Consider the following 19,107-nt stretch of genomic DNA (forward strand, 5'->3'; position numbering starts at 1 on the left):
TGCCGGGCGACGAGCGAGCGTCGACGGAGTCCGAAAATTTCCGCGGAGCAGCTGCAGGCCGCGGCTGAGAGAGAGAGAAGGAGGCGATGCCTCCTCTCTACTGCTGGGTTCGCCGAGGACGCCGGCGCTGGACGGAGAGCGCTCGTCGGAGAACGCTGAGGCGAGTTCGCCCGGCGACGCAGGTGAGGCGCGATTCCGCCGAGGAAGAGAAGGGATGGAGAGAGAAGACGATGGAGCAGCGGCGGTGCGTGCTATGCGCTGCCGGCGACGCAGAGGAGGCGCCGACCGGAGCAGCGGCGAGCACGAGGAGGAGACGCCGCCGGGTTCTTCGATGTGATTTTAATTTGGGGATTTACTGTGGGGTTAAATGATGAGAAGAGAAAGGGTTTTAGGAGAAGAAGGAGGGAGCTCCGGCAACGCCGGAGATGGCGATTCGCCGGAGAGGTCGCGGGGCGGAGAGTGGAGGAGGCACCGCCATTTCTTCTCCGATCTGGTTTTCCCCAATTCTTGATTTTGAGAAATGTAGGAGAGAAAGAGAGAGTTTGACCGATGGATGGAAGGGAGTCTAGATTTGGACTTTGTAATATTATGTTTGGGCCTTAGTAATTGATTAAGAGGTTGGGCCAAAGAAATGATTGTTGTTGGGTCCCTATTTAATTAAGTTTGGGTCGTAAGTATTTAAATAAAAGGGAGATTTGGGCCTAGAGATTATAAAATATTGGACTCTAGTTTTAATTGAGGGATTTCTATTTAATTAGTGGGCCAATGGATTTACTGTTTGGGCCGAGAACTCTTAATTTTGGACTTAAGAAGTTATTTGTTGGATGGGATTAATTTAAGGACTTGAGTTGGAGCTCAATTAATTAATTCCCGAATAATTTAATAAGTTTCCGAAGATGGAAAATATTGAGTTGGAGCCCGAAGGTCGAGGAATAAATTTCCAAATAATTTATTTAGATTTCCGAGAAGAAAAGTAGTCGTGGGAGACGCGAAAGCCGACCGGCGTCGCCCCGCGACGCCTCGGACGGCCGCTAAGGAAATAGGAGGAAAGAGAGACGACGTTCTCGAGCCACGAAAATAATTAAGTTTAATAAAGAAGTGCTATTAATTAAATTTCCCGATTTAATTAATATGCAAGTTTCTAAAAATTTCCTAGAAGTGAACGAAGGATAAGAGAATTAATTAGGGGCATGCATTCCTATAAGTATGAGAACTTCTTGAGTCTTATTAGTACGTTGTTTGCTTTCAAAAGGCTATCTCTGCGAGTAAAGGCGGAGTGAGGAAAAATCAATTTAAGGAGTTTTAAGCGAACGAGGTGGGCTTTCTATTTAAGATACGATTGTTGCTTTTATGTTTAAAGTATGGTTTTTATGAAGAGTGCCAAGGTGATATGAAAAGTACAGTTTACATTTACAGTTTCATGAACAATAATTTATGATGAGTGCTATTTACATCAAGTGAAAGTGATGTTATTTAGTTATGTGACATTATGTGTTGCTTTACGGGTGCTTGTGAACTGTCAGCCTTCGTTGATATTTTGTTCGGCTTTGACCGATAGAAATGAGTTTAGTCGAAAATGTTTATGAGGAAAGGAAGTTTTTGAAAGTTATGTCAAGCCATGTTTTGTTTTGAACTTTGCCTATCTGATTGTCTAGCAAGGGCGATGTCCCTACTAGACCAGGAGTTTGTGAATTAGTTTCACCAGGAGTTGTGAATTCGTTTCACCAGGAGTTTGTGAATTAGTTTCACCAGGAGTTGTGAATTCGTTTCACCAGGAGTTTGTGAATTATTTCACCAGGAGTTGTGAATTCGTTTCACCAGGAGTTTGTGAATTTATTTCACCAGGAGTTTGTGAATTAGTTTCACCAGGAGTTGTGAATTCGTTTCACCAGGGAGTTTGTGAATTTATTTCACCAGGAGTTGTGAATTCATTTCACCAGGAGTTTGTGAATTCGTTTCACCAGGAGTTGTGAATTCGTTTCACCAGGAGTTTGTGACTTCGTTTCACCAGGAGTTAGTTCAGATATGGCATAAGTTCCAGGAAAATAGAACAGCAGATCGCTTTTGATAATGACAAGGAAAATGATTTAGTGTTCTCGGATCTTTCACTTAAAATCCCGAGTTTACTTAGGAGTGACTTGACAAAATCAGTTTTTAGTAAAAAAATATTTCGGCACGTGTCCACTGAGTACACCAAGTACTCAGCCCTGCATATGTTTTAAAAATGTGCAGGTTGAGCAGTGATGACGGCGGGCGGTGTTGAGCATAGACGATGAAGATCCTTCGATAGAATAGTACTTGGATGCGTCGTGTCTCCATACACGATGTCATCTGCTCTTGACTCTTCCGCTGCAATGTAAAAGTCGAGATTTCATTCTCTTGTACCATGCACTCTGATTTATATATATATTCCAAGTTATTTCAGTTCAAGTTCAGTTGTGCCACAGTTTTCCCCTTTCTTCCCCGCTTCTTTCATCCTCCCCTAGTCACGATCAACCGGGCTTTCTATCCTTAGAAAGTGCGGTCGTGACAATTATGGCTGAAGGGAAAAAAGAAGTACTTGGTGAGGAAAATGTATTGTCTATAAGTGAAAAGAGACAGATGATTGAGAATTTTTATGGCTCAGAAGTTCCTAGTGAAATAGAAGTTCATCCACCTGATGTTGTCAGCACCAAGGGTTCTGGTCGACGTCTTTCACGCCTTGAGAAAGAAATAAGAGAGTTGTCGAAGCCTGGAAGGAAATGTGGCAAATGTGGCGAGATTGGTCAGCATGATTCAAGGAATTGTGACAAGATACAAGAGTTGAAGAAGAAGAAGAAGAAGAAGAAGAAGAAGAAGAAGAAGAAGAAGAAGAAGAAGAGGAAAACAACAATGTTGAGGCTTGTTGTTCTGTTCTGTAACAGTAGTTCTGTTCCGTCGTTTATTACTTCAGTGGGATATGTTTTGTTCTTCATTTTTTAAGTTCAGTACTTCAGACCCGTAGTTTCTTATTTCATTTACACTTTGAATTTGAATTAGTTTAAACTTTTTATGAAAACAGATCATTAGCTTATTAATTGATATGAGGTTATTATATCATTAAATAGAATATTTAGTTCATTTATATGTGCAAATAACACAGCAGTTAAATTTAAACCATAAACCCATACAACGCAGTAAATAGATACTTCATAATAAAAGTTTGATACTTCATTATTATAGATTTCCACTTCATTATTATAATTTATTACTTCATTCTACAAATTAACTACCCAATGAACTATATCTATTATCCAATGCGACATTTAAATCTAATATAGAACAACATTAATAAGCGAAGTACTTTATTTTGAATTGCTCAAAACATATCTATGTATATTTCAAAACTTAATCTGCTAAAATCTTCATTTTTTCTTTAAATATGCTGCAATCATTTTCTCAACATCTATTACATGGCTATTGCTTTCCTCCTCATAGTATGCTTTTGTTGTTGAAGCTTGTATGGCTGTTATTTGCTAACATCAATGCTTTTAACACAAGTATACCCGCAAGTGTACGGGGCTAATGTAGCAAATAGTAAGCAAAGAGTATCGTATCCACAGAGACAATGAGTGTCAACCTAATTACCACGAACCAACCTCAACTACTATCTAGATGAATCGGAATTTTGGTTTTTCTAAATCTATTTAAAAGCAAGGTAAAAACAATTAAAAACAACTAGAGAACTAAAAGCAAATAAGAAAACGGATGTAGATCAAAGATGAGAAGGGTAGAATCCTACGGGATCGATAACAACTATCCTATGCTCAACTAACTTCCTAACTATGCCAACAAAGGGTCTCAAGGGTTATTAAGCTATCACTAAGGTAAAACTATATCTTTTCTCAAAGCATATAATTTGTAGATTGCTACCTAGAACCGAAGTCTCCTTCCTAGAACTAAGGCAACAACTCCTAATAGCTCCTAAGATACTTAGCTTCATTCAAAGGCTCAAATCTCTCGATTATATTGGCAAAGACGTCAATTTCTTCTCTTTCAAATTAAACTACTCACTTCTCAGTTCTTGTAGTAAAATCCACATGCATTTATAAGGTGATCAGTCAAATAAATGTATAAGCACAGAAGAAATCAAAATAACCACATGAGCCAAGGCATAGAAAAAGGAAATCAATTAAACATAAGAATCATTGTATCTCCCCCGTAGAACTCTACGAAGGATTTAGCTACTCATGTTCAACACAAAAGTCAAAGAAATATTCAAAAACATTGTTTGAACAAGAATAAAACTAAAAGTAGAAACTCCTAGAATTGGATTGGGCGGATTGGAGGCCTCGTCTTCAATCTTGCGATGAATACTCGTCCTCTGCTCGTTCTTCTCTTCTTCCTAGGTGAAAAAGTGGTATTTTTGGGGTAGGAGGCGTGTAAGTTGTGTTTGGAGGCGTTTCCTAGGCATATATATACCTAGGGTTGACTTTGGGCCCGAAATAAGCTGTCCGACGAAGCTGGCGGGTCGCCAGGTTGGGTGTGCGTCGAAGCTGGCGAGTCGCCAGCTGCTTACGGCGTTTTTTTCGTGGATTGCTGGCGGGTCGCCAGGTTCGTTTGCATGCGAACCTGGCGGGTCGCCAGCTATGTCACTGCACTGCGCAGTCTTGGTAAAACGGCCATAACTTCTTCTACCGAACTCCGATTGAGACGTTTAAGATATCCACGCGAAGCTCTTTCGAAGACGAAGAGAATGGTATGCATTACATGCGAATCGGACTTCAAAATCTCCAGATAAGCTGTCTCGAACATTGAGCAGCTGCACATCCACATATTTTGTACATTTTTCTACACATTCTTCACAAAATGGTCAAAATACCAACATAATAGAGAAGTAGCTATAACCATGTCTCAAAGTACACAATATATGATCAAAACCAAGTAAAACTACCCTCTAAAATCATGTAAAATCCAAGTGAATCAGTGTATCATATGTAAGTGTAATAAAATTAAATCATATGTGAAGAATACAAACCACGTCTCTGGAATGTCACTATAAAAAATTTCTGAAGCAAAAGCAAATACCATAATAATGCTCATTCGCACATATGGGGAAAAAGACCTATGTAATGAAGTAAAAGATCACACGAATGAAGTAAAAAACTGGGAGAATGAAGTATTGTTAAATATCTGAAGAATATGAAACAACACAGCAGCTGAGTTTATTCCTAAAACCCTAAACCCATACAAAACAGTAAATAGATAGTTCATATTTAGAGTCTATTACTTCACTATTAAGTTTTATTACTTCATTTTGGCAATTAACTACTTCATAGGTTTATACAGTATAGCTTTAACTTCATTTTTTCAAATTACTACTTCATAAAAAATTAAGATACTTCAGAATGATGCTTGTACCGTGTCCACATGTTCCCATTTGAAATTCGGTATTTCCTTCACCTCTCTATCCAAGTTGCTGCAGAAGTTTGCAATGATTTTGCTGACATCCATGTTTTGAGGTTTTGTAACAATCGTATACAACTGTATATTAACATAGTTAGGATTTTCACAACAATTAATATTATTTAATTTAAATAATTTGTACTTACACATGGATAAGTGGTGAAAAATAGTCGTCTTGATGAGTACAGTGATCGGAATTCTTCCATATTGTTGAGGTAGGAAGCCCATGCATCTATAACGCCAACCACAATTAATTTCCGAGGTATCAAGGAACACATTTCCATCTTTGTAACTTTTACAACGTCATCGTCATAAACAAGTTCAAGTCTGCATATTTTTTAATATATGTTAGAATTTCACATACTAGTAAAAATAATGTGATACATTGTTAGAAAACAATTTAGAAATCATACTTTTCTGTTTTATGTGTTGTAAGAATCCAGTAATATGATTCTTTTTCATCTTTACTGAGCTTGTTTGTAATCTTAACTGGTCGTTCATTGAATGGAGATCTCAATGCATGAGACACAGTTTTCTCATTTCTAGTACGTACATCCATCCGTTCCTTCAAAGTTTTGATCTATTGTTTGCAATAAATAAATCAATTATTATAGCTTCATCATATTAAGAACAAACTTCAAATTATCTATGACTTTGCACAAGCTTACCTTGTTGGCGTTGTAAACAATGAGCTCAGTTGACACTGACTTACCAACCAAACAACTTTCCATGAAATCATCATCCATGTCTATATCCTTATAAGCATTCAACACTGACTGAATTTCCGCATCCACATTAATATTCTACATAATGAACTAAATTGTAAATATAATGAAGTACAAAGTATGCACTGCTGTTTGAGTATGACATTCATAAACATAGATCAATAAAGGAAAAGGATCATTTCAATGCTTTTATGTTGTGTGTAGTAGGGGGATAAATATTTTTAATTATGTAAATTAGATTTGTACCTTGGTTCCATCATCTTTATGAAATCTCACATTGGATCTATGCTGATCAACACACGGTGTATTCAAATTCTGGTAGTGGTTCAGAAAATGATCCATTTCAGGGACAAGATACTTCATTATTTAAGATGTATACTTCTCAAATTGTTATTTTACCTTCTCCGTTAGATTAACTCTTAAGTTTTCCATAAGTCCAGCATCAACACTGAACTTTGATGGCTGTGTAGGAACTCGTTGGTCGTACTAAGATCCTGGTCGTCGGACACACAGAGCACTCTTTCAAAAACCCTCAACCACTTTACTAAACCTAGTATAGGGAAGTAGGGATCGATCCCACAGAGAAGGATGCGTAATAATCATGTTCAAGGATTTGGGCTTGTTTTTGGTGTTGGCTGCTGCCACGCATTTTTTTTGGGTTGAGGAAAACAAATTAAACTTGACTTGGGAATTTTAAAACTACTACGCTAATAGCTAGACTTAGGCGAAATAACAAGAGAACGTTGCAAAGAAAATTAACTGCTCAATTACCAGATCTAAGAAAACTACTCTAATTACCTAGACCTAGGAAACAAACTGACTGTGGGGACCATGACTGAAAAAGCAGGGTACGGACGAAAAGCTGGCAGAATAACTAACTCGGGTACTAACTAACAGCGACATCATCTTCTTCAACCAAATTGCGTAAAAACTCATAAGAAAAACAACATGAACGAAATCAGAGCAGAGCAAACTAAATCTAAATCAAATTGATGCATAACAACGAAGAACTAAACGAATCTACAGATGCTAGACGAAGTAAAACAGGAAACAAGTAGAAAACTCAAATCCATCCAACAATTTCCCTTCCTCACTTCGGATCCAACCTCAGACGCTAAATCCACTCCGGATCCAAGCGTCCAACACAAATTCCAACCAACAGAAACACTTCATCACTTCAGATTCAAACAACAACCTCCAATAAATCAACAAACCACAGATCTATCACCAAATTCCCAGATCGAGTACCACAACATCAAAATAAAACAGAGATCGACATAAAACTTGTTAAAATAAACTCTCAGCAGCAAGATCTACGTAAATCAACTTGAAATATCACAACTAAACGCAAACCAACAGAAGCGAAAAGATAACAAGTAACATCAACAGCCAAGTCGACTCCCGAAAGTGAAGTTCGACCGCAAAAGTGCAAAACAACTGAAATTAAAAGAGATTGTATCTTCGTCCACACGCGGACGGTGTTGCAACTGAGACTTTCTAAAGAAATGAACCCTTTCGTAACCCGAACTACCCCAGATCTCCCATTCCCAAGTGTGTGTTATGTGTGTGAGCTAAAAGAGAGTGAAAAGTGATATTTTGTGCGTTGCATGCTCTTCTATTTATAGGCGTTGGAGTGGGGCCCAGCGAGGTATAGATAGACTTTGTTGCCCTCAGCTACTGACTCCCTCCGTCACGCCTTCTTTTCCTTTGAATTCTGCTCACTTCACTTCATTCCTTTGCTAGACCGTTTCCTTCAGCATTCCCTCGATCTAGCGATTTTATCACACACCTGGCTTAGGAAACATGTTAGACCCAGCAAATTGTAACGCTTTTCACCATATAACCGATGCATGAAATTAGCCTTATCAATGTCTAAAGAAATTCTTGCATTCTTCTTCTTTTGAGAGGAATTTTCACCTATACATAAGAATACAGAATAAATTTACAACATATAGTTCACTTAGAATACTATGTTACTTCATTTAATGTGATTTTCACTTTATATTACTTCATTAAAGACACAACTAACTTCATTATATCAATTTACTACTTCATCAAAAAGAATATGTAGTTTATTTTAATGTGCAAACAACACATCAGTTAAAGATGTTACTTCATTATAATGTTTTGTTACTTCATTTTTAGTGTCATTTACTTCATTATAATGTTTTATTACTTCATTTTAGTAATAGATCATTTTAGCAAGAGATGGCACATGCTACAGTTGGATGTTGGAGAAACTAGATGCATCTCAACATACCCAACCACACATTCTAAACAAGAATAGATCATTATATGCAATATAATGATAAGTCGTATTCTAAGCCTTGGTTACTGGTCAGTATGTCGTGAAATACATGTATTATCTGCAAAACAGTTGCTTAAGTGTGCAGGATTGAAGGATCCAAGTCAGTAGGTGACGATTCGTGTGACGCAAGTGAAAAGGGCACTAGAAGGGTGCGATACTGACCAGAATGCATGCCAGAGAAAAGGCTCGAGATGGAGAAGGAGGATAGCTGGGATGATTATTTTACAAGGGCAAAAAGGTCAAAGTGCGGGAGAAGTCTACCCTAAAAGCAAGGGCAAGCCTCCCTATAAAAGAAGCCATTTGGAGAGAGAGAAGAAGTTCGGTTCGGAGTTTGACAATCACACTTAGTAGAATTCTCTCTAGAAGATCCATCCTTCAGCATTATCTTACCTCTCGTTCCTCGCCACAGCTATGGTCACTTGACGTCCAAGAGTCTGCCGGAGAAGTCATCAGTTCGCCTTTCCAGCCAGTTATCGCAGTAGTATAGTAGTATCATCGCCCGGAGTGGCACAAACAATCTTAATCGCTTTCTTAGTTTAAAGTTTACTTTTGTTCATTGCTAGTTATTTGCAAACACTCATCGTTGTTGCTCTTTTGAAGTACCTTGTTAATTTCCAGCTTTTACATTATGAAGTTTCTATTTCGCATGTCACTTTGGTTTGAGTTTGCTTCATTCTGCCTAGGGAAGTTAGATTTAGTTATTGCTTTCAATTTCTAAGTGTTTTCTATTCGGGAGTTGTTGATTTGAAGTTGTAGCTAAGTTAGTCAAGTTTTCGTGCATGAGTTTCTTTTCTGCGCCGTGATTACCACCTTGCATGTCAGTCAGTAGAAGTAAAAGTTGCAGTTTACCGTTTAATTCAAGTTTAAGCATTTTAATCGATGGATCTCGAGTTTGAATTCATGAATCTGAAGTTTAGTTATGGTGTCTGTGTTCATATGATTTTTGTCAATACTTGGTGAAGAAGAAAACGTCAAAATCAACTTTAGTTTGAACCACTTTTACTTTTAAGTTACCTTTTACTTTTGTTCCCTACTTTTCAGAGGTACTATCCAGACTTGTCAGAAAGCCCCCAGCCATCAGATACACCTTGTTCTCTAACTTTCCTCTTTTAGTAACTTTCTACTTTCCATATGTCTCTGATACACCTTGTCCCCTACTTTCACGAACACTCTCATATGTCTGTTATTTTTCCGCCTACTAGTCACTAGAGTACTACCTTATTTCCTGTCTAGGTAAAATCTCAACCCAAGCGTGGTAGCTAACCAAACACCCAGGAAAGTCACCATAGTTATCTAAACGTGTCCATCCTCGTGGGATTCGACCTTCACCTCCGCTATACTAATCAGTAGAAGTGGGTTGAGGAAATTTGTTTGAAGTCAGGTCTCGGTCGTCGTATCAACGACTCAGCTGGATCGGGAATCTCTTCCTGATCAGTTGGATACACTCCAATTTCACATGCGAAACCATCGAGGACAGAGAACTGACCACTTCATATAACATGAATTCATAAATTTGTGTGATAAGCTGGACATGAATCTATAACTACGTGTGACAACCTGATTGATCTCTGATCTCTGCTTGTGATGTAGTAGTAGTAGTAGTAGTAAACTTTACAGATCAATGTATGTAATTTTACTGTAGTAGCCAACAATGTAACCAGCAAGTGTTTGTGTCATTGCATAGAAATGCTAAGCATTATCGTCATCAGCCCTTAACCTCTATAGCAAGTTTCATACAAGAGCATTATAAAATAGAGTAAACTAAACCAGATTAAGCATCTGACAAGATGAAGAAACCAAACAAACAGATAGTTTTTATATTAGGGCTTTAACTTCATTTTATCAAATTCTTCATAACAAATATTTTTTACACCTTCTTCCTCAGGAATTTACTTCGTTATAATGTTTTGTTACTTCATTTTTAATGTCATTTACTTCATTATAATGTTTTATTACTTCATTTTAGTAATAGATCATTTTAGCAAGAGATGGCACATACTACAGTTGGATGTTGGAGAAACTAGATTCATCTCAACATACCCAGCCACACATTCTAAACAAGAATAGATCATTATGTGCAATATAACATGAATTCATAAATTTGTGTGATAAGATGGACATGAATCTATAACTACGTGTGACAACCTGATTGATCTCTGATCTCTGCTTGTATGTAAACTTTACAGATCAATGTAATTAAATTTTATAGATCAATGTATGTAATTTTACTGCAGTAGCCAACAATGTAACTAGCAAGTGTTTGTGTCATTGCATAGAAATGCTAAGCATTACCATCATCAGCCCTTAACCTCTATAGCAAGTTTCATACAAGAGCATTATAAAATTGAGTAAACTAAACCAAATTAAGCATCTGACAAGATGAAGAAACCAAACAAACAGATAGTTTTTATATTAGGGCTTTAACTTCATTTTATCAAATTACTACTTCATAACAAATATTTTTTATACCTTCTTCCTCAGGAATTTGTGCCATATACAAATTTTCAAGCAACCAAAAACACTTTAAAATTTCAAATTCCTAAATTAGGTTTTACCTTGTGGATCTGTAATTTTTTTTCCAGCATCTGCATCCGGCTTCCGATTTGATTGTTTGATCGTCTCAGATTTAGTTGGCTGCTTGCGACTATATTTTAGTACTATTTTTACAAAAATCAGAGTCGAAGTTAGGAATTAGATAAAGTAAACTAAGAGTAAGAACTTTGCAAAGCGTGTATTACCTTCACCAGAAATATGGCCAGAATTTTCGGTAGAAGTTTTCCGAGTATTGACCATTTTGAATGTATGGATTCAATCTAGATGGTTAATCTACCGATTAAATGCTGAACTAGACAGAAGTTCTGAACCGTAGATGATCGATGGAAGATGAAGATATGAAGATGAACTAGGTTTGGAGAGAAGTTTTGAGAGAGGAGAGAAGAAGATGCAGCCGAAAACGCGTGAGCGGGCATAGAGTCCTATTAACCACAAATCCACCCTTAAAGACCGAACTAGAGACCGAATCTTGACCACATGATCTTGAATCTTGGCCACTCATTTTTCTTAATCTTATGGTTATGATTAATTTATAATTAATTTAATATTTTATTAAATAAAAATGTTTTTTTTTTAATTTTTTTTTAATTTTTTAAAAAAAAATTTTAAATTTTTTTTATTCGATAAAAACTTGTTGGAGTAAATAATGAACTATATTCACTACATAATGAACTAAATGAATGTATGTTATGAACTTATTACTTCATTCAGTCGTGCTATTACTTCATTCCATTAGTTTATTACTTCATTTATTAGTTTATTACTTCATTCAGTCATGCTATTACTTCATTCCATTAGTTTATTACTTCATAATGTGTTATGACATAATTATCTTTCAGTTGGGTTTAGGGTTATTACTTCATTCCGTTAGTTTATTACTTCATTCAGTCATGTTATTACTTCATTCCGTTAGTTTATTACTTCATTCAGTCATGTTATTGTTATTAGCTTATTACTTCATTCAGTCGTGCTATTACTTCATTCAGTTAGTTTATTACTTCATTTATTCATGCTATTACTTCATTCTGTTAGTTAATTACTTCATTCCGTTAGTTTATTACTTCATTCAGTCATGTTATTACTTCATTCCATTAGTTTATTACTTCATAATGTGTTATGACATAATTATCTTTCAGTTGGGTTTAGGGTTATTACTTCTTTCCGTTAGTTTATCACTTCATTCAGTCATGTTATTACTTCATTCTATTAGTTTAGTATTTCATTCCGTTAGTTTATTACTTCATCCAGTCATGCTATTATTCATTTCGTTAGTTTATTACTTCATTCAGTTATGTTATTACTTCATTTCATTAGTTTACTACTTCATTTCATTAGTTTACTACTTCATTTCATTAGTTTATTACTTCATTTTATTAGTTTATTACTTCATAATGTGTTATGACATAATTATCTTTCAGTTGAAGTAAATTCAGTATATAATGAATGCGAAAAATTACTTCATAACATACATTCATTTAGTTCATTATGTAGTGAATATAGTTCATTATTTACTCCAGCAAGTTTTTATCGAATAAAAATAATTAAAATAAAATTTAAAAATAATTTTAAAAAATAATTTTTTTAAAAAAATAAATTAAAAACGTTTTTATTTAATAAAATTTTAAATTAATTTTAAATTAATCATAACCATAAGATAAAGAAAAATGAATGGCCCAAATTTGGTCTCTAGTTCGGTCTTTGAGAAGGGTTCGATATTGATCACAACTCTCTCTCTCTCTCTCTCTCTCTCTCTATATATATATATATATATATATATATATATATATATATATATATATATATACGGTGTGTGATAAAATACTAACTAAGTTACGGTAATAATTAATAACTAATATCAATTTTGTATATTAAAAATATCAACACAAAGACATAAATTTATCAATCTTCTTGTGGTGATAAACTTATGTCTTTGTGTTGACATTTTAAATTTACATGTTGTATTGATATAATTATGTCTTTGTGTTAATAATTTTAATACACAATATTGAAAGTTATTAGTTATTACTGTAAGTTAGTTAGCACACTAACGCAACCATATATATATATATATATATATATATAGGGATGTATTCATATCTTTTTTCCATGTTTTGTTCAATTGTTCAACTTAATCTCGGCTGTTTAATTTCAAGATCTTATGGCCCTAAATAATGCCACATGGAATTAATTATAATATTATAAAAAAATCGTGCAGGGCCTTTTAGGAATACACTATGGAGTTAGTTATGGAAACTTGCTTGTTTTTTTCTATCAATTCATCACAGCGGTTTTTCTCATGGAATTAGATGAAAACTTTCTTCTCTCTCCAAACTGAAATCTTTTCTTCTCCATTGAATATATTCTCCGACACCTCTCTTGAAGATTCGAGTCATGAATGCATCGTTAAGTTGGAGAAATTCCTGAATTACAAGAATCGAAAAAGTTGGACCCTTTGTGAATTTTTTTCTTGTTCTACAACAATGGAAGAAGGTTATTCAATTTGTTCTTGTTTTGAGTATTAAATGTTGTTGTAATCTTAAAAAAAAAAAACGATTTCAGCAGTATTCTTTCATCTGACTCTTTTGCAATCCTTGGCGCTAGTTTAATTTATTCCTGTAGGGTTAAGCAATCCTTTGGGCTAGTGTGTAGTATGAATTAATTAACTCAACAGTAGTCGAAGTCCTCGAGTTTCAGTCGTTACTGCTAGGGTTTAGATATCATATAAGCTATGGTGTAGTTTTAACTGCCAAACATAATGCACAAATATCTATGTGTAATGTAATTTATCGAGTCAATAATGGTCGATGTATGTACTGTAATGTAAATGTTTCAGAGCATTTTTTGTTGTTATTTTATACGGTAACATTGGCAGTGTTTAAGTTTTTTGCGCAACTTAAATTCTTTCACCTAGGGTTTATCAATCGTTGGGGCTAGGGTGTAGTATGGAGTAAGTAACACCTATAGGGTTTAGTTCTCATCTCGGCTAGGGTTTAGTATTCTGATGAATATAATGTACAAATATCTTTGTATAATGTATTTTATCTGATTAGTAATGTACAATCTTTTTACTGTAATGTATATGTTTCCTCGTATTGTTTTTGTTATGATTTTTTTGCAGTGTTTGTTGTACCCGAATGTTCTCCGGAGATGAAGCCGGTAGTCGGACAGAAGGTCCATCCTCCGGATGTTGTGAAAACAAAGGGCCACGCTAGCAGCTCAGCTAGCCGTCTGATTTCGAAGAGAGAAAAGGCTATAAAGGAGGCTTCTGGGCCCTTTCGACGTTGTAAGGCTTGCGACAAGATGGGACATCATGACTCTCGAAATAATTCAATGCTTAAAGAGATGGAGAACGAGAAAGAGCTACGAAAGGGAAAGATGAAATGTTGATTTATTTTTGCAAAATGCGTTTTTTGTATTGATTTTTCCATTGTCTTTATTATTCATTACACCTAGTGCATTATTTTGAACACTGCGGTTATGAAAGGTTTTTACACCTAGTGCATTATTTCTCACTTTTGGTACATTATTTCCCACTAAATCCACATTATTAACTATTTGACACTACGCTTCTGTTATTATACGGTACAGTAACTTTAATAAACACTCATGCTGTTGAAACTACATTATTCTATCTATTATGCACATTGTTAATCCCTTATACTACGATTCTAATATTTTGGTTCAGTACATGGTACACCTTGTGCATTATTTATCCATTACATTACATTATTAATCAATTACATTACATTATTAACAATCAATTAGTTTCAACTACATTATTATATGAAACATGTACATTATTTTTCCCTTATCCTTCATTATGAAGATTTGTTTACATTATTATATCAAATTTGTACATTAGTCTTCCCTTATGTTGTATTAAGATGATCTTGTTACAATATTTCCGTTGCTCCACCTCTTCGTTCGTTGTACTTGTCTCTCCGTTTTGTTCAACCAATCTCTGCCGAAATTTTTGTGCTATAGCTATAGGTATGACATCGTCAACAGCTTCTTTGAAGTCCACCCTTGGCTGCTTCGCTGCTACGGAACAAGCAAGGAGTTAAATGCGTTGAAGCAATAATATATCACATGATTGTAATGTATTGCATAATATATAGTACATAATGCACGCAAGCACCCAAATAATGCATAGATCAATTTAAAAAAAGGTGTCTGTGAGCATATCAGTAATGGACAACATGAAGCAAAGACAGTCTAAAGCATACCACTGAAAAAATAATGGCCAACAAGAAGCAAATAAAGCCATGTTGAAGTGGATGATTCAAGAAAAAAACATAAAAAATGTACCAAACGTCTCTTACAGTTTCAGGGAAATAAGTAATGTACCAACAAGACCATATAATGTAGCATTAAGTAAATCCACAACAATGAAGGCATACCTAAACGATGCAGCAGATAGAGTTCAATGATGTAACAGACGTTCTATATAATGCATTTGTTACACCAATTATGTCAATTGGCATATAATGTATTTCAAGCAGCATATAATGCTACAAGTAATTTATGTCCACATGCATCCCAATTATGAAAAGCTCAAAAAAACCCATAATGCATGCCCCTACTCCATGAATTAAAGAACCAAATGAATACACTGCTCACCTGCAGCCTGGGTGGGTTGGGATTTGAATGGTCGACCTCTTTTTGTCATTGTGGATCTGTTAGACGAAAAAATTTGAAATTGGTTACGCTTTCCAGTACACAATGGTAGAACGGTGGTGTTCTGGCAGAAAAACCACAAAAAAACCATTACATTTCGTCAACAAACTCGCCCAAAGCATATGTCTAAATAAATTCTTAAATACACCCTTCAATAATGACAGATTTGTAAGAAATCAAAAAAATTTCATGATTTATTGAAACATCGACCAAGCTTTGGTAAAAAATAGTGATTTTGTTTGGAAGAACAACATGAATCGTCGAGTAGGCGGTGTTTTAACATAGAAAATCGACGATTAGACGGGAATCTTACCAAAAAACGAAGCCTTTAGAACCCTACTCTGTTGTGGAATGTATGTTGCTGGTCACTCGCGGAGGTAGACACACCTCAAGTGAGAACCGTCGACCGTAGGTTGTTTAGACGATAGTAAACGAGGTTTGTGAATGAGGGGAATGGGGGGAACGGCGGCTAGGGTTTTGAAAATGGGGGAATTGGATGAGACCGATTTTGATCGTGGAGTGAGAGGTTTTGAGGGAGAGAGAGTGAGTAGATGGAAGGTCAATCAAAATCCCGCTGAATTATCGCACCTGCCATTTTGATCGTGTGTCATTTAATGTATTTTTACTGTATTACCCTTATAATGCACCAAGAAGAAATAATGCAACACCGGACTGAGATATTAAATCAACATCTGGACCATCCACCAGTTACATCTAATGGATGAGATTGTGTTGGAACTTAACTCTATATATATATATATATATAGGGACGTGATCAGGTCCATAACTGAAATTCTGTCAAAAATCAAAGCAAATCTCAGTCATTGGATCTTGTGATGTAACCGTTAGATTAATGACATGTGTCATCTAATAATGTAGATTGTGTAGTCTAATAATGTAGCTCGACTAATAATGTAACACGCATAAGTCTAATAATGTAGATTGTGTAGTCTAATAATGTAGCTCGGCTAATAATGTAACGCTTATACCGTAATAATGTAGCTCGGATATTATGATCACAACCATCCAATCTAAGGATCCAAGGGCTGAGATTCACTTTGATTTTTGACAGGATTTCACTTATGGACCATAGCGCACATATATATATATATATATATATATATATATATATAGGGTTTTGATCTATGAAAACTAGATTTAAATACAGAAACGCAGAACAAAGTCATACGTAGAGCATTTTTAGGTCATAGCTACTTTATTTTTGGGTCATGCTAACAAAGCATGACCTAAAATGATCTTAACATGACATTAAACACAGACCTAAAACTGCTTAATTATGACCTTCCGTATTTTTGGTTAATTATTGACCATTAGATCATCTAATCCTAGAGCCAAGATTTGGTCTGCATTAGATGTATATATAGGTTTGTGTTAAAATGACAACCCCTCTTAAAGTGACACCGTGACACCACTTATACAGCAATATTACAAACACTACACAATGATCTATAGATTGTTGTATAGTGTGTCGGATATTGGTGGACAAGAAAAATTGTTGTATAAAGACCAAGAAATTGCTGGTCGTCTTTTTTCAGATTATTTTTTATATTTTTTTTGCCACGTGGCAGCTTATTATTCGTCCACGTGTACAAATGATTGGCTAGGAATGGTGATATGGTGTTATTTTAAGGGGTGGTGGCACCCTAACATGCCCATATATATATATATATATATATATATATGGATGTATTCAAATCCTTTTCATATCTTTTGTCCTTTTTCCTTCTTAATCCTAGCCCCACGATTTTGTCATCTGACGGTTAGATTAATGCCACGTGTCATTTAATAATGCACATTTTCATTCTAATAATGCACAACGGCTAATAATGCAACATTATAGACTAATAATGCACATTTTCATTCTAATAATGCACAACGGCTAATAATGCAACATTATAGACCAATAATGCATTGATCACAACCATCCAATTCAAGGATCCAAGGGCTGAGATTAAGAAGGAAATAGGACACTTAGGGTGCAAAGGAGCCTAACGCACCCCTATATATATATATATATATATCATAACCCATATTTATGTGATAACCTAATAACCCTATCATTTTATGGGTCAAAAGTATCATTTTTACTAAAAATGATATTTATACATGATAAAATGATATTTTTTCAGCATACATAGAATGATATTTTTATTCCATAAAATGATATTCTGTTCCATAAAATGATATTTTTTGTCCATAAAATGAGGGTTATTAGGTTATCACCATAAATATGGGTTATGATATGATCACATATATATATAGGGATGTATTAAGATGACAACTCTCTTTATTGTAACACCATACCACCATTTTAGGCCATTGGATCTGAAAATCGTGTGCTTATCATGCTGCCACGTGTTATGACATAATTATCTTTCAGTTGGGTTTAGAGTTATTACTTCATTCTGTTAGTTTATTACTTCATTCAATCATGTTATTACTTCATTCCGTTAGTTTATTACTTCATTCAGTCATGTTATTGTTATGAGCTTATTACTTCATTCAGTCGTGCTATTACTTCATTCCGTTAGTTTATTACTTCATTTATTCATGCTATTACTTCATTCTGTTAGTTTATTACTTCATTCCGTTAGTTTATTACTTCATTCAGTCATGTTATTACTTCATTCCATTAGTTTATTACTTCATAATGTGTTATGACATAATTATCTTTCAATTGGGTTTAGGGTTATTATTTCATTCCGTTAGTTTATCACTTCATTCAATCATGTTATTACTTCATTCCGTTAGTTTATTACTTCATTCAGTCATGTTATTATTCATTCCATTAGTTTATTACTTCATTCAGTTATGTAATTACTTCATTTCATTAGTTTACTACTTCATTTCATTAATTTATTACTTCATTTTATTAGTTTATTACTTCATAATGTGTTATGACATAATTATCTTTCAGTTGAAGTAAATTCAGTATATAATGAATGCGAAAAATTACTTCATAACATACATTCATTTAGTTCATTATGCAGTGAATATAGTTCATTATTTACTCCAGCAAGTTTTTATCGAATAAAAAAAATTAAATAAAAATTTTTAAAAAAAATTAAAAATATAATTTTTTTTTAAAATAAATTAAAAACGTTTTTATTTAATAAAATTTTAAATTAATTTTAAATTAATCATAACCATAAGATAAAGAAAAATAAATGACCCAAATTTGGTCTCTAGTTCGGTCTTTGAGAAGGGTTCGATATTGATCACAACTCTATATATATATATATATATATATATATATATAGGGTTTTCATCTACCAAAAGAAGTCCCTTAGTATAGAAATACAAACTATATATGGACCGTTAGATCTAGAGATTAGTGGCCACGATCTGGAGTGCATCATCGGTTCTTGTGGGTCATAATAAGTCGGTTTTATGTCATGC

The 19,107-nt window shown here is 34.7% G+C and overlaps 1 long non-coding RNA gene across 1 annotated transcript; it reads left to right on the plus strand.

The window, feature by feature from the left end:
- Positions 1-1,258: 1,258 nt before the first annotated feature.
- Positions 1,259-2,377, plus strand: LOC125217809. The gene is made up of 2 exons (XR_007175816.1): positions 1,259-1,315; positions 2,233-2,377. It is a non-coding gene; the product is annotated as an uncharacterized LOC125217809 (long non-coding RNA).
- The last annotated feature ends 16,730 nt before the right edge of the window (positions 2,378-19,107 follow it).

Source organism: Salvia hispanica, chromosome 4 (genome assembly GCF_023119035.1).
Source record: "Salvia hispanica cultivar TCC Black 2014 chromosome 4, UniMelb_Shisp_WGS_1.0, whole genome shotgun sequence".
NCBI lineage: Eukaryota > Viridiplantae > Streptophyta > Magnoliopsida > Lamiales > Lamiaceae > Salvia > Salvia hispanica.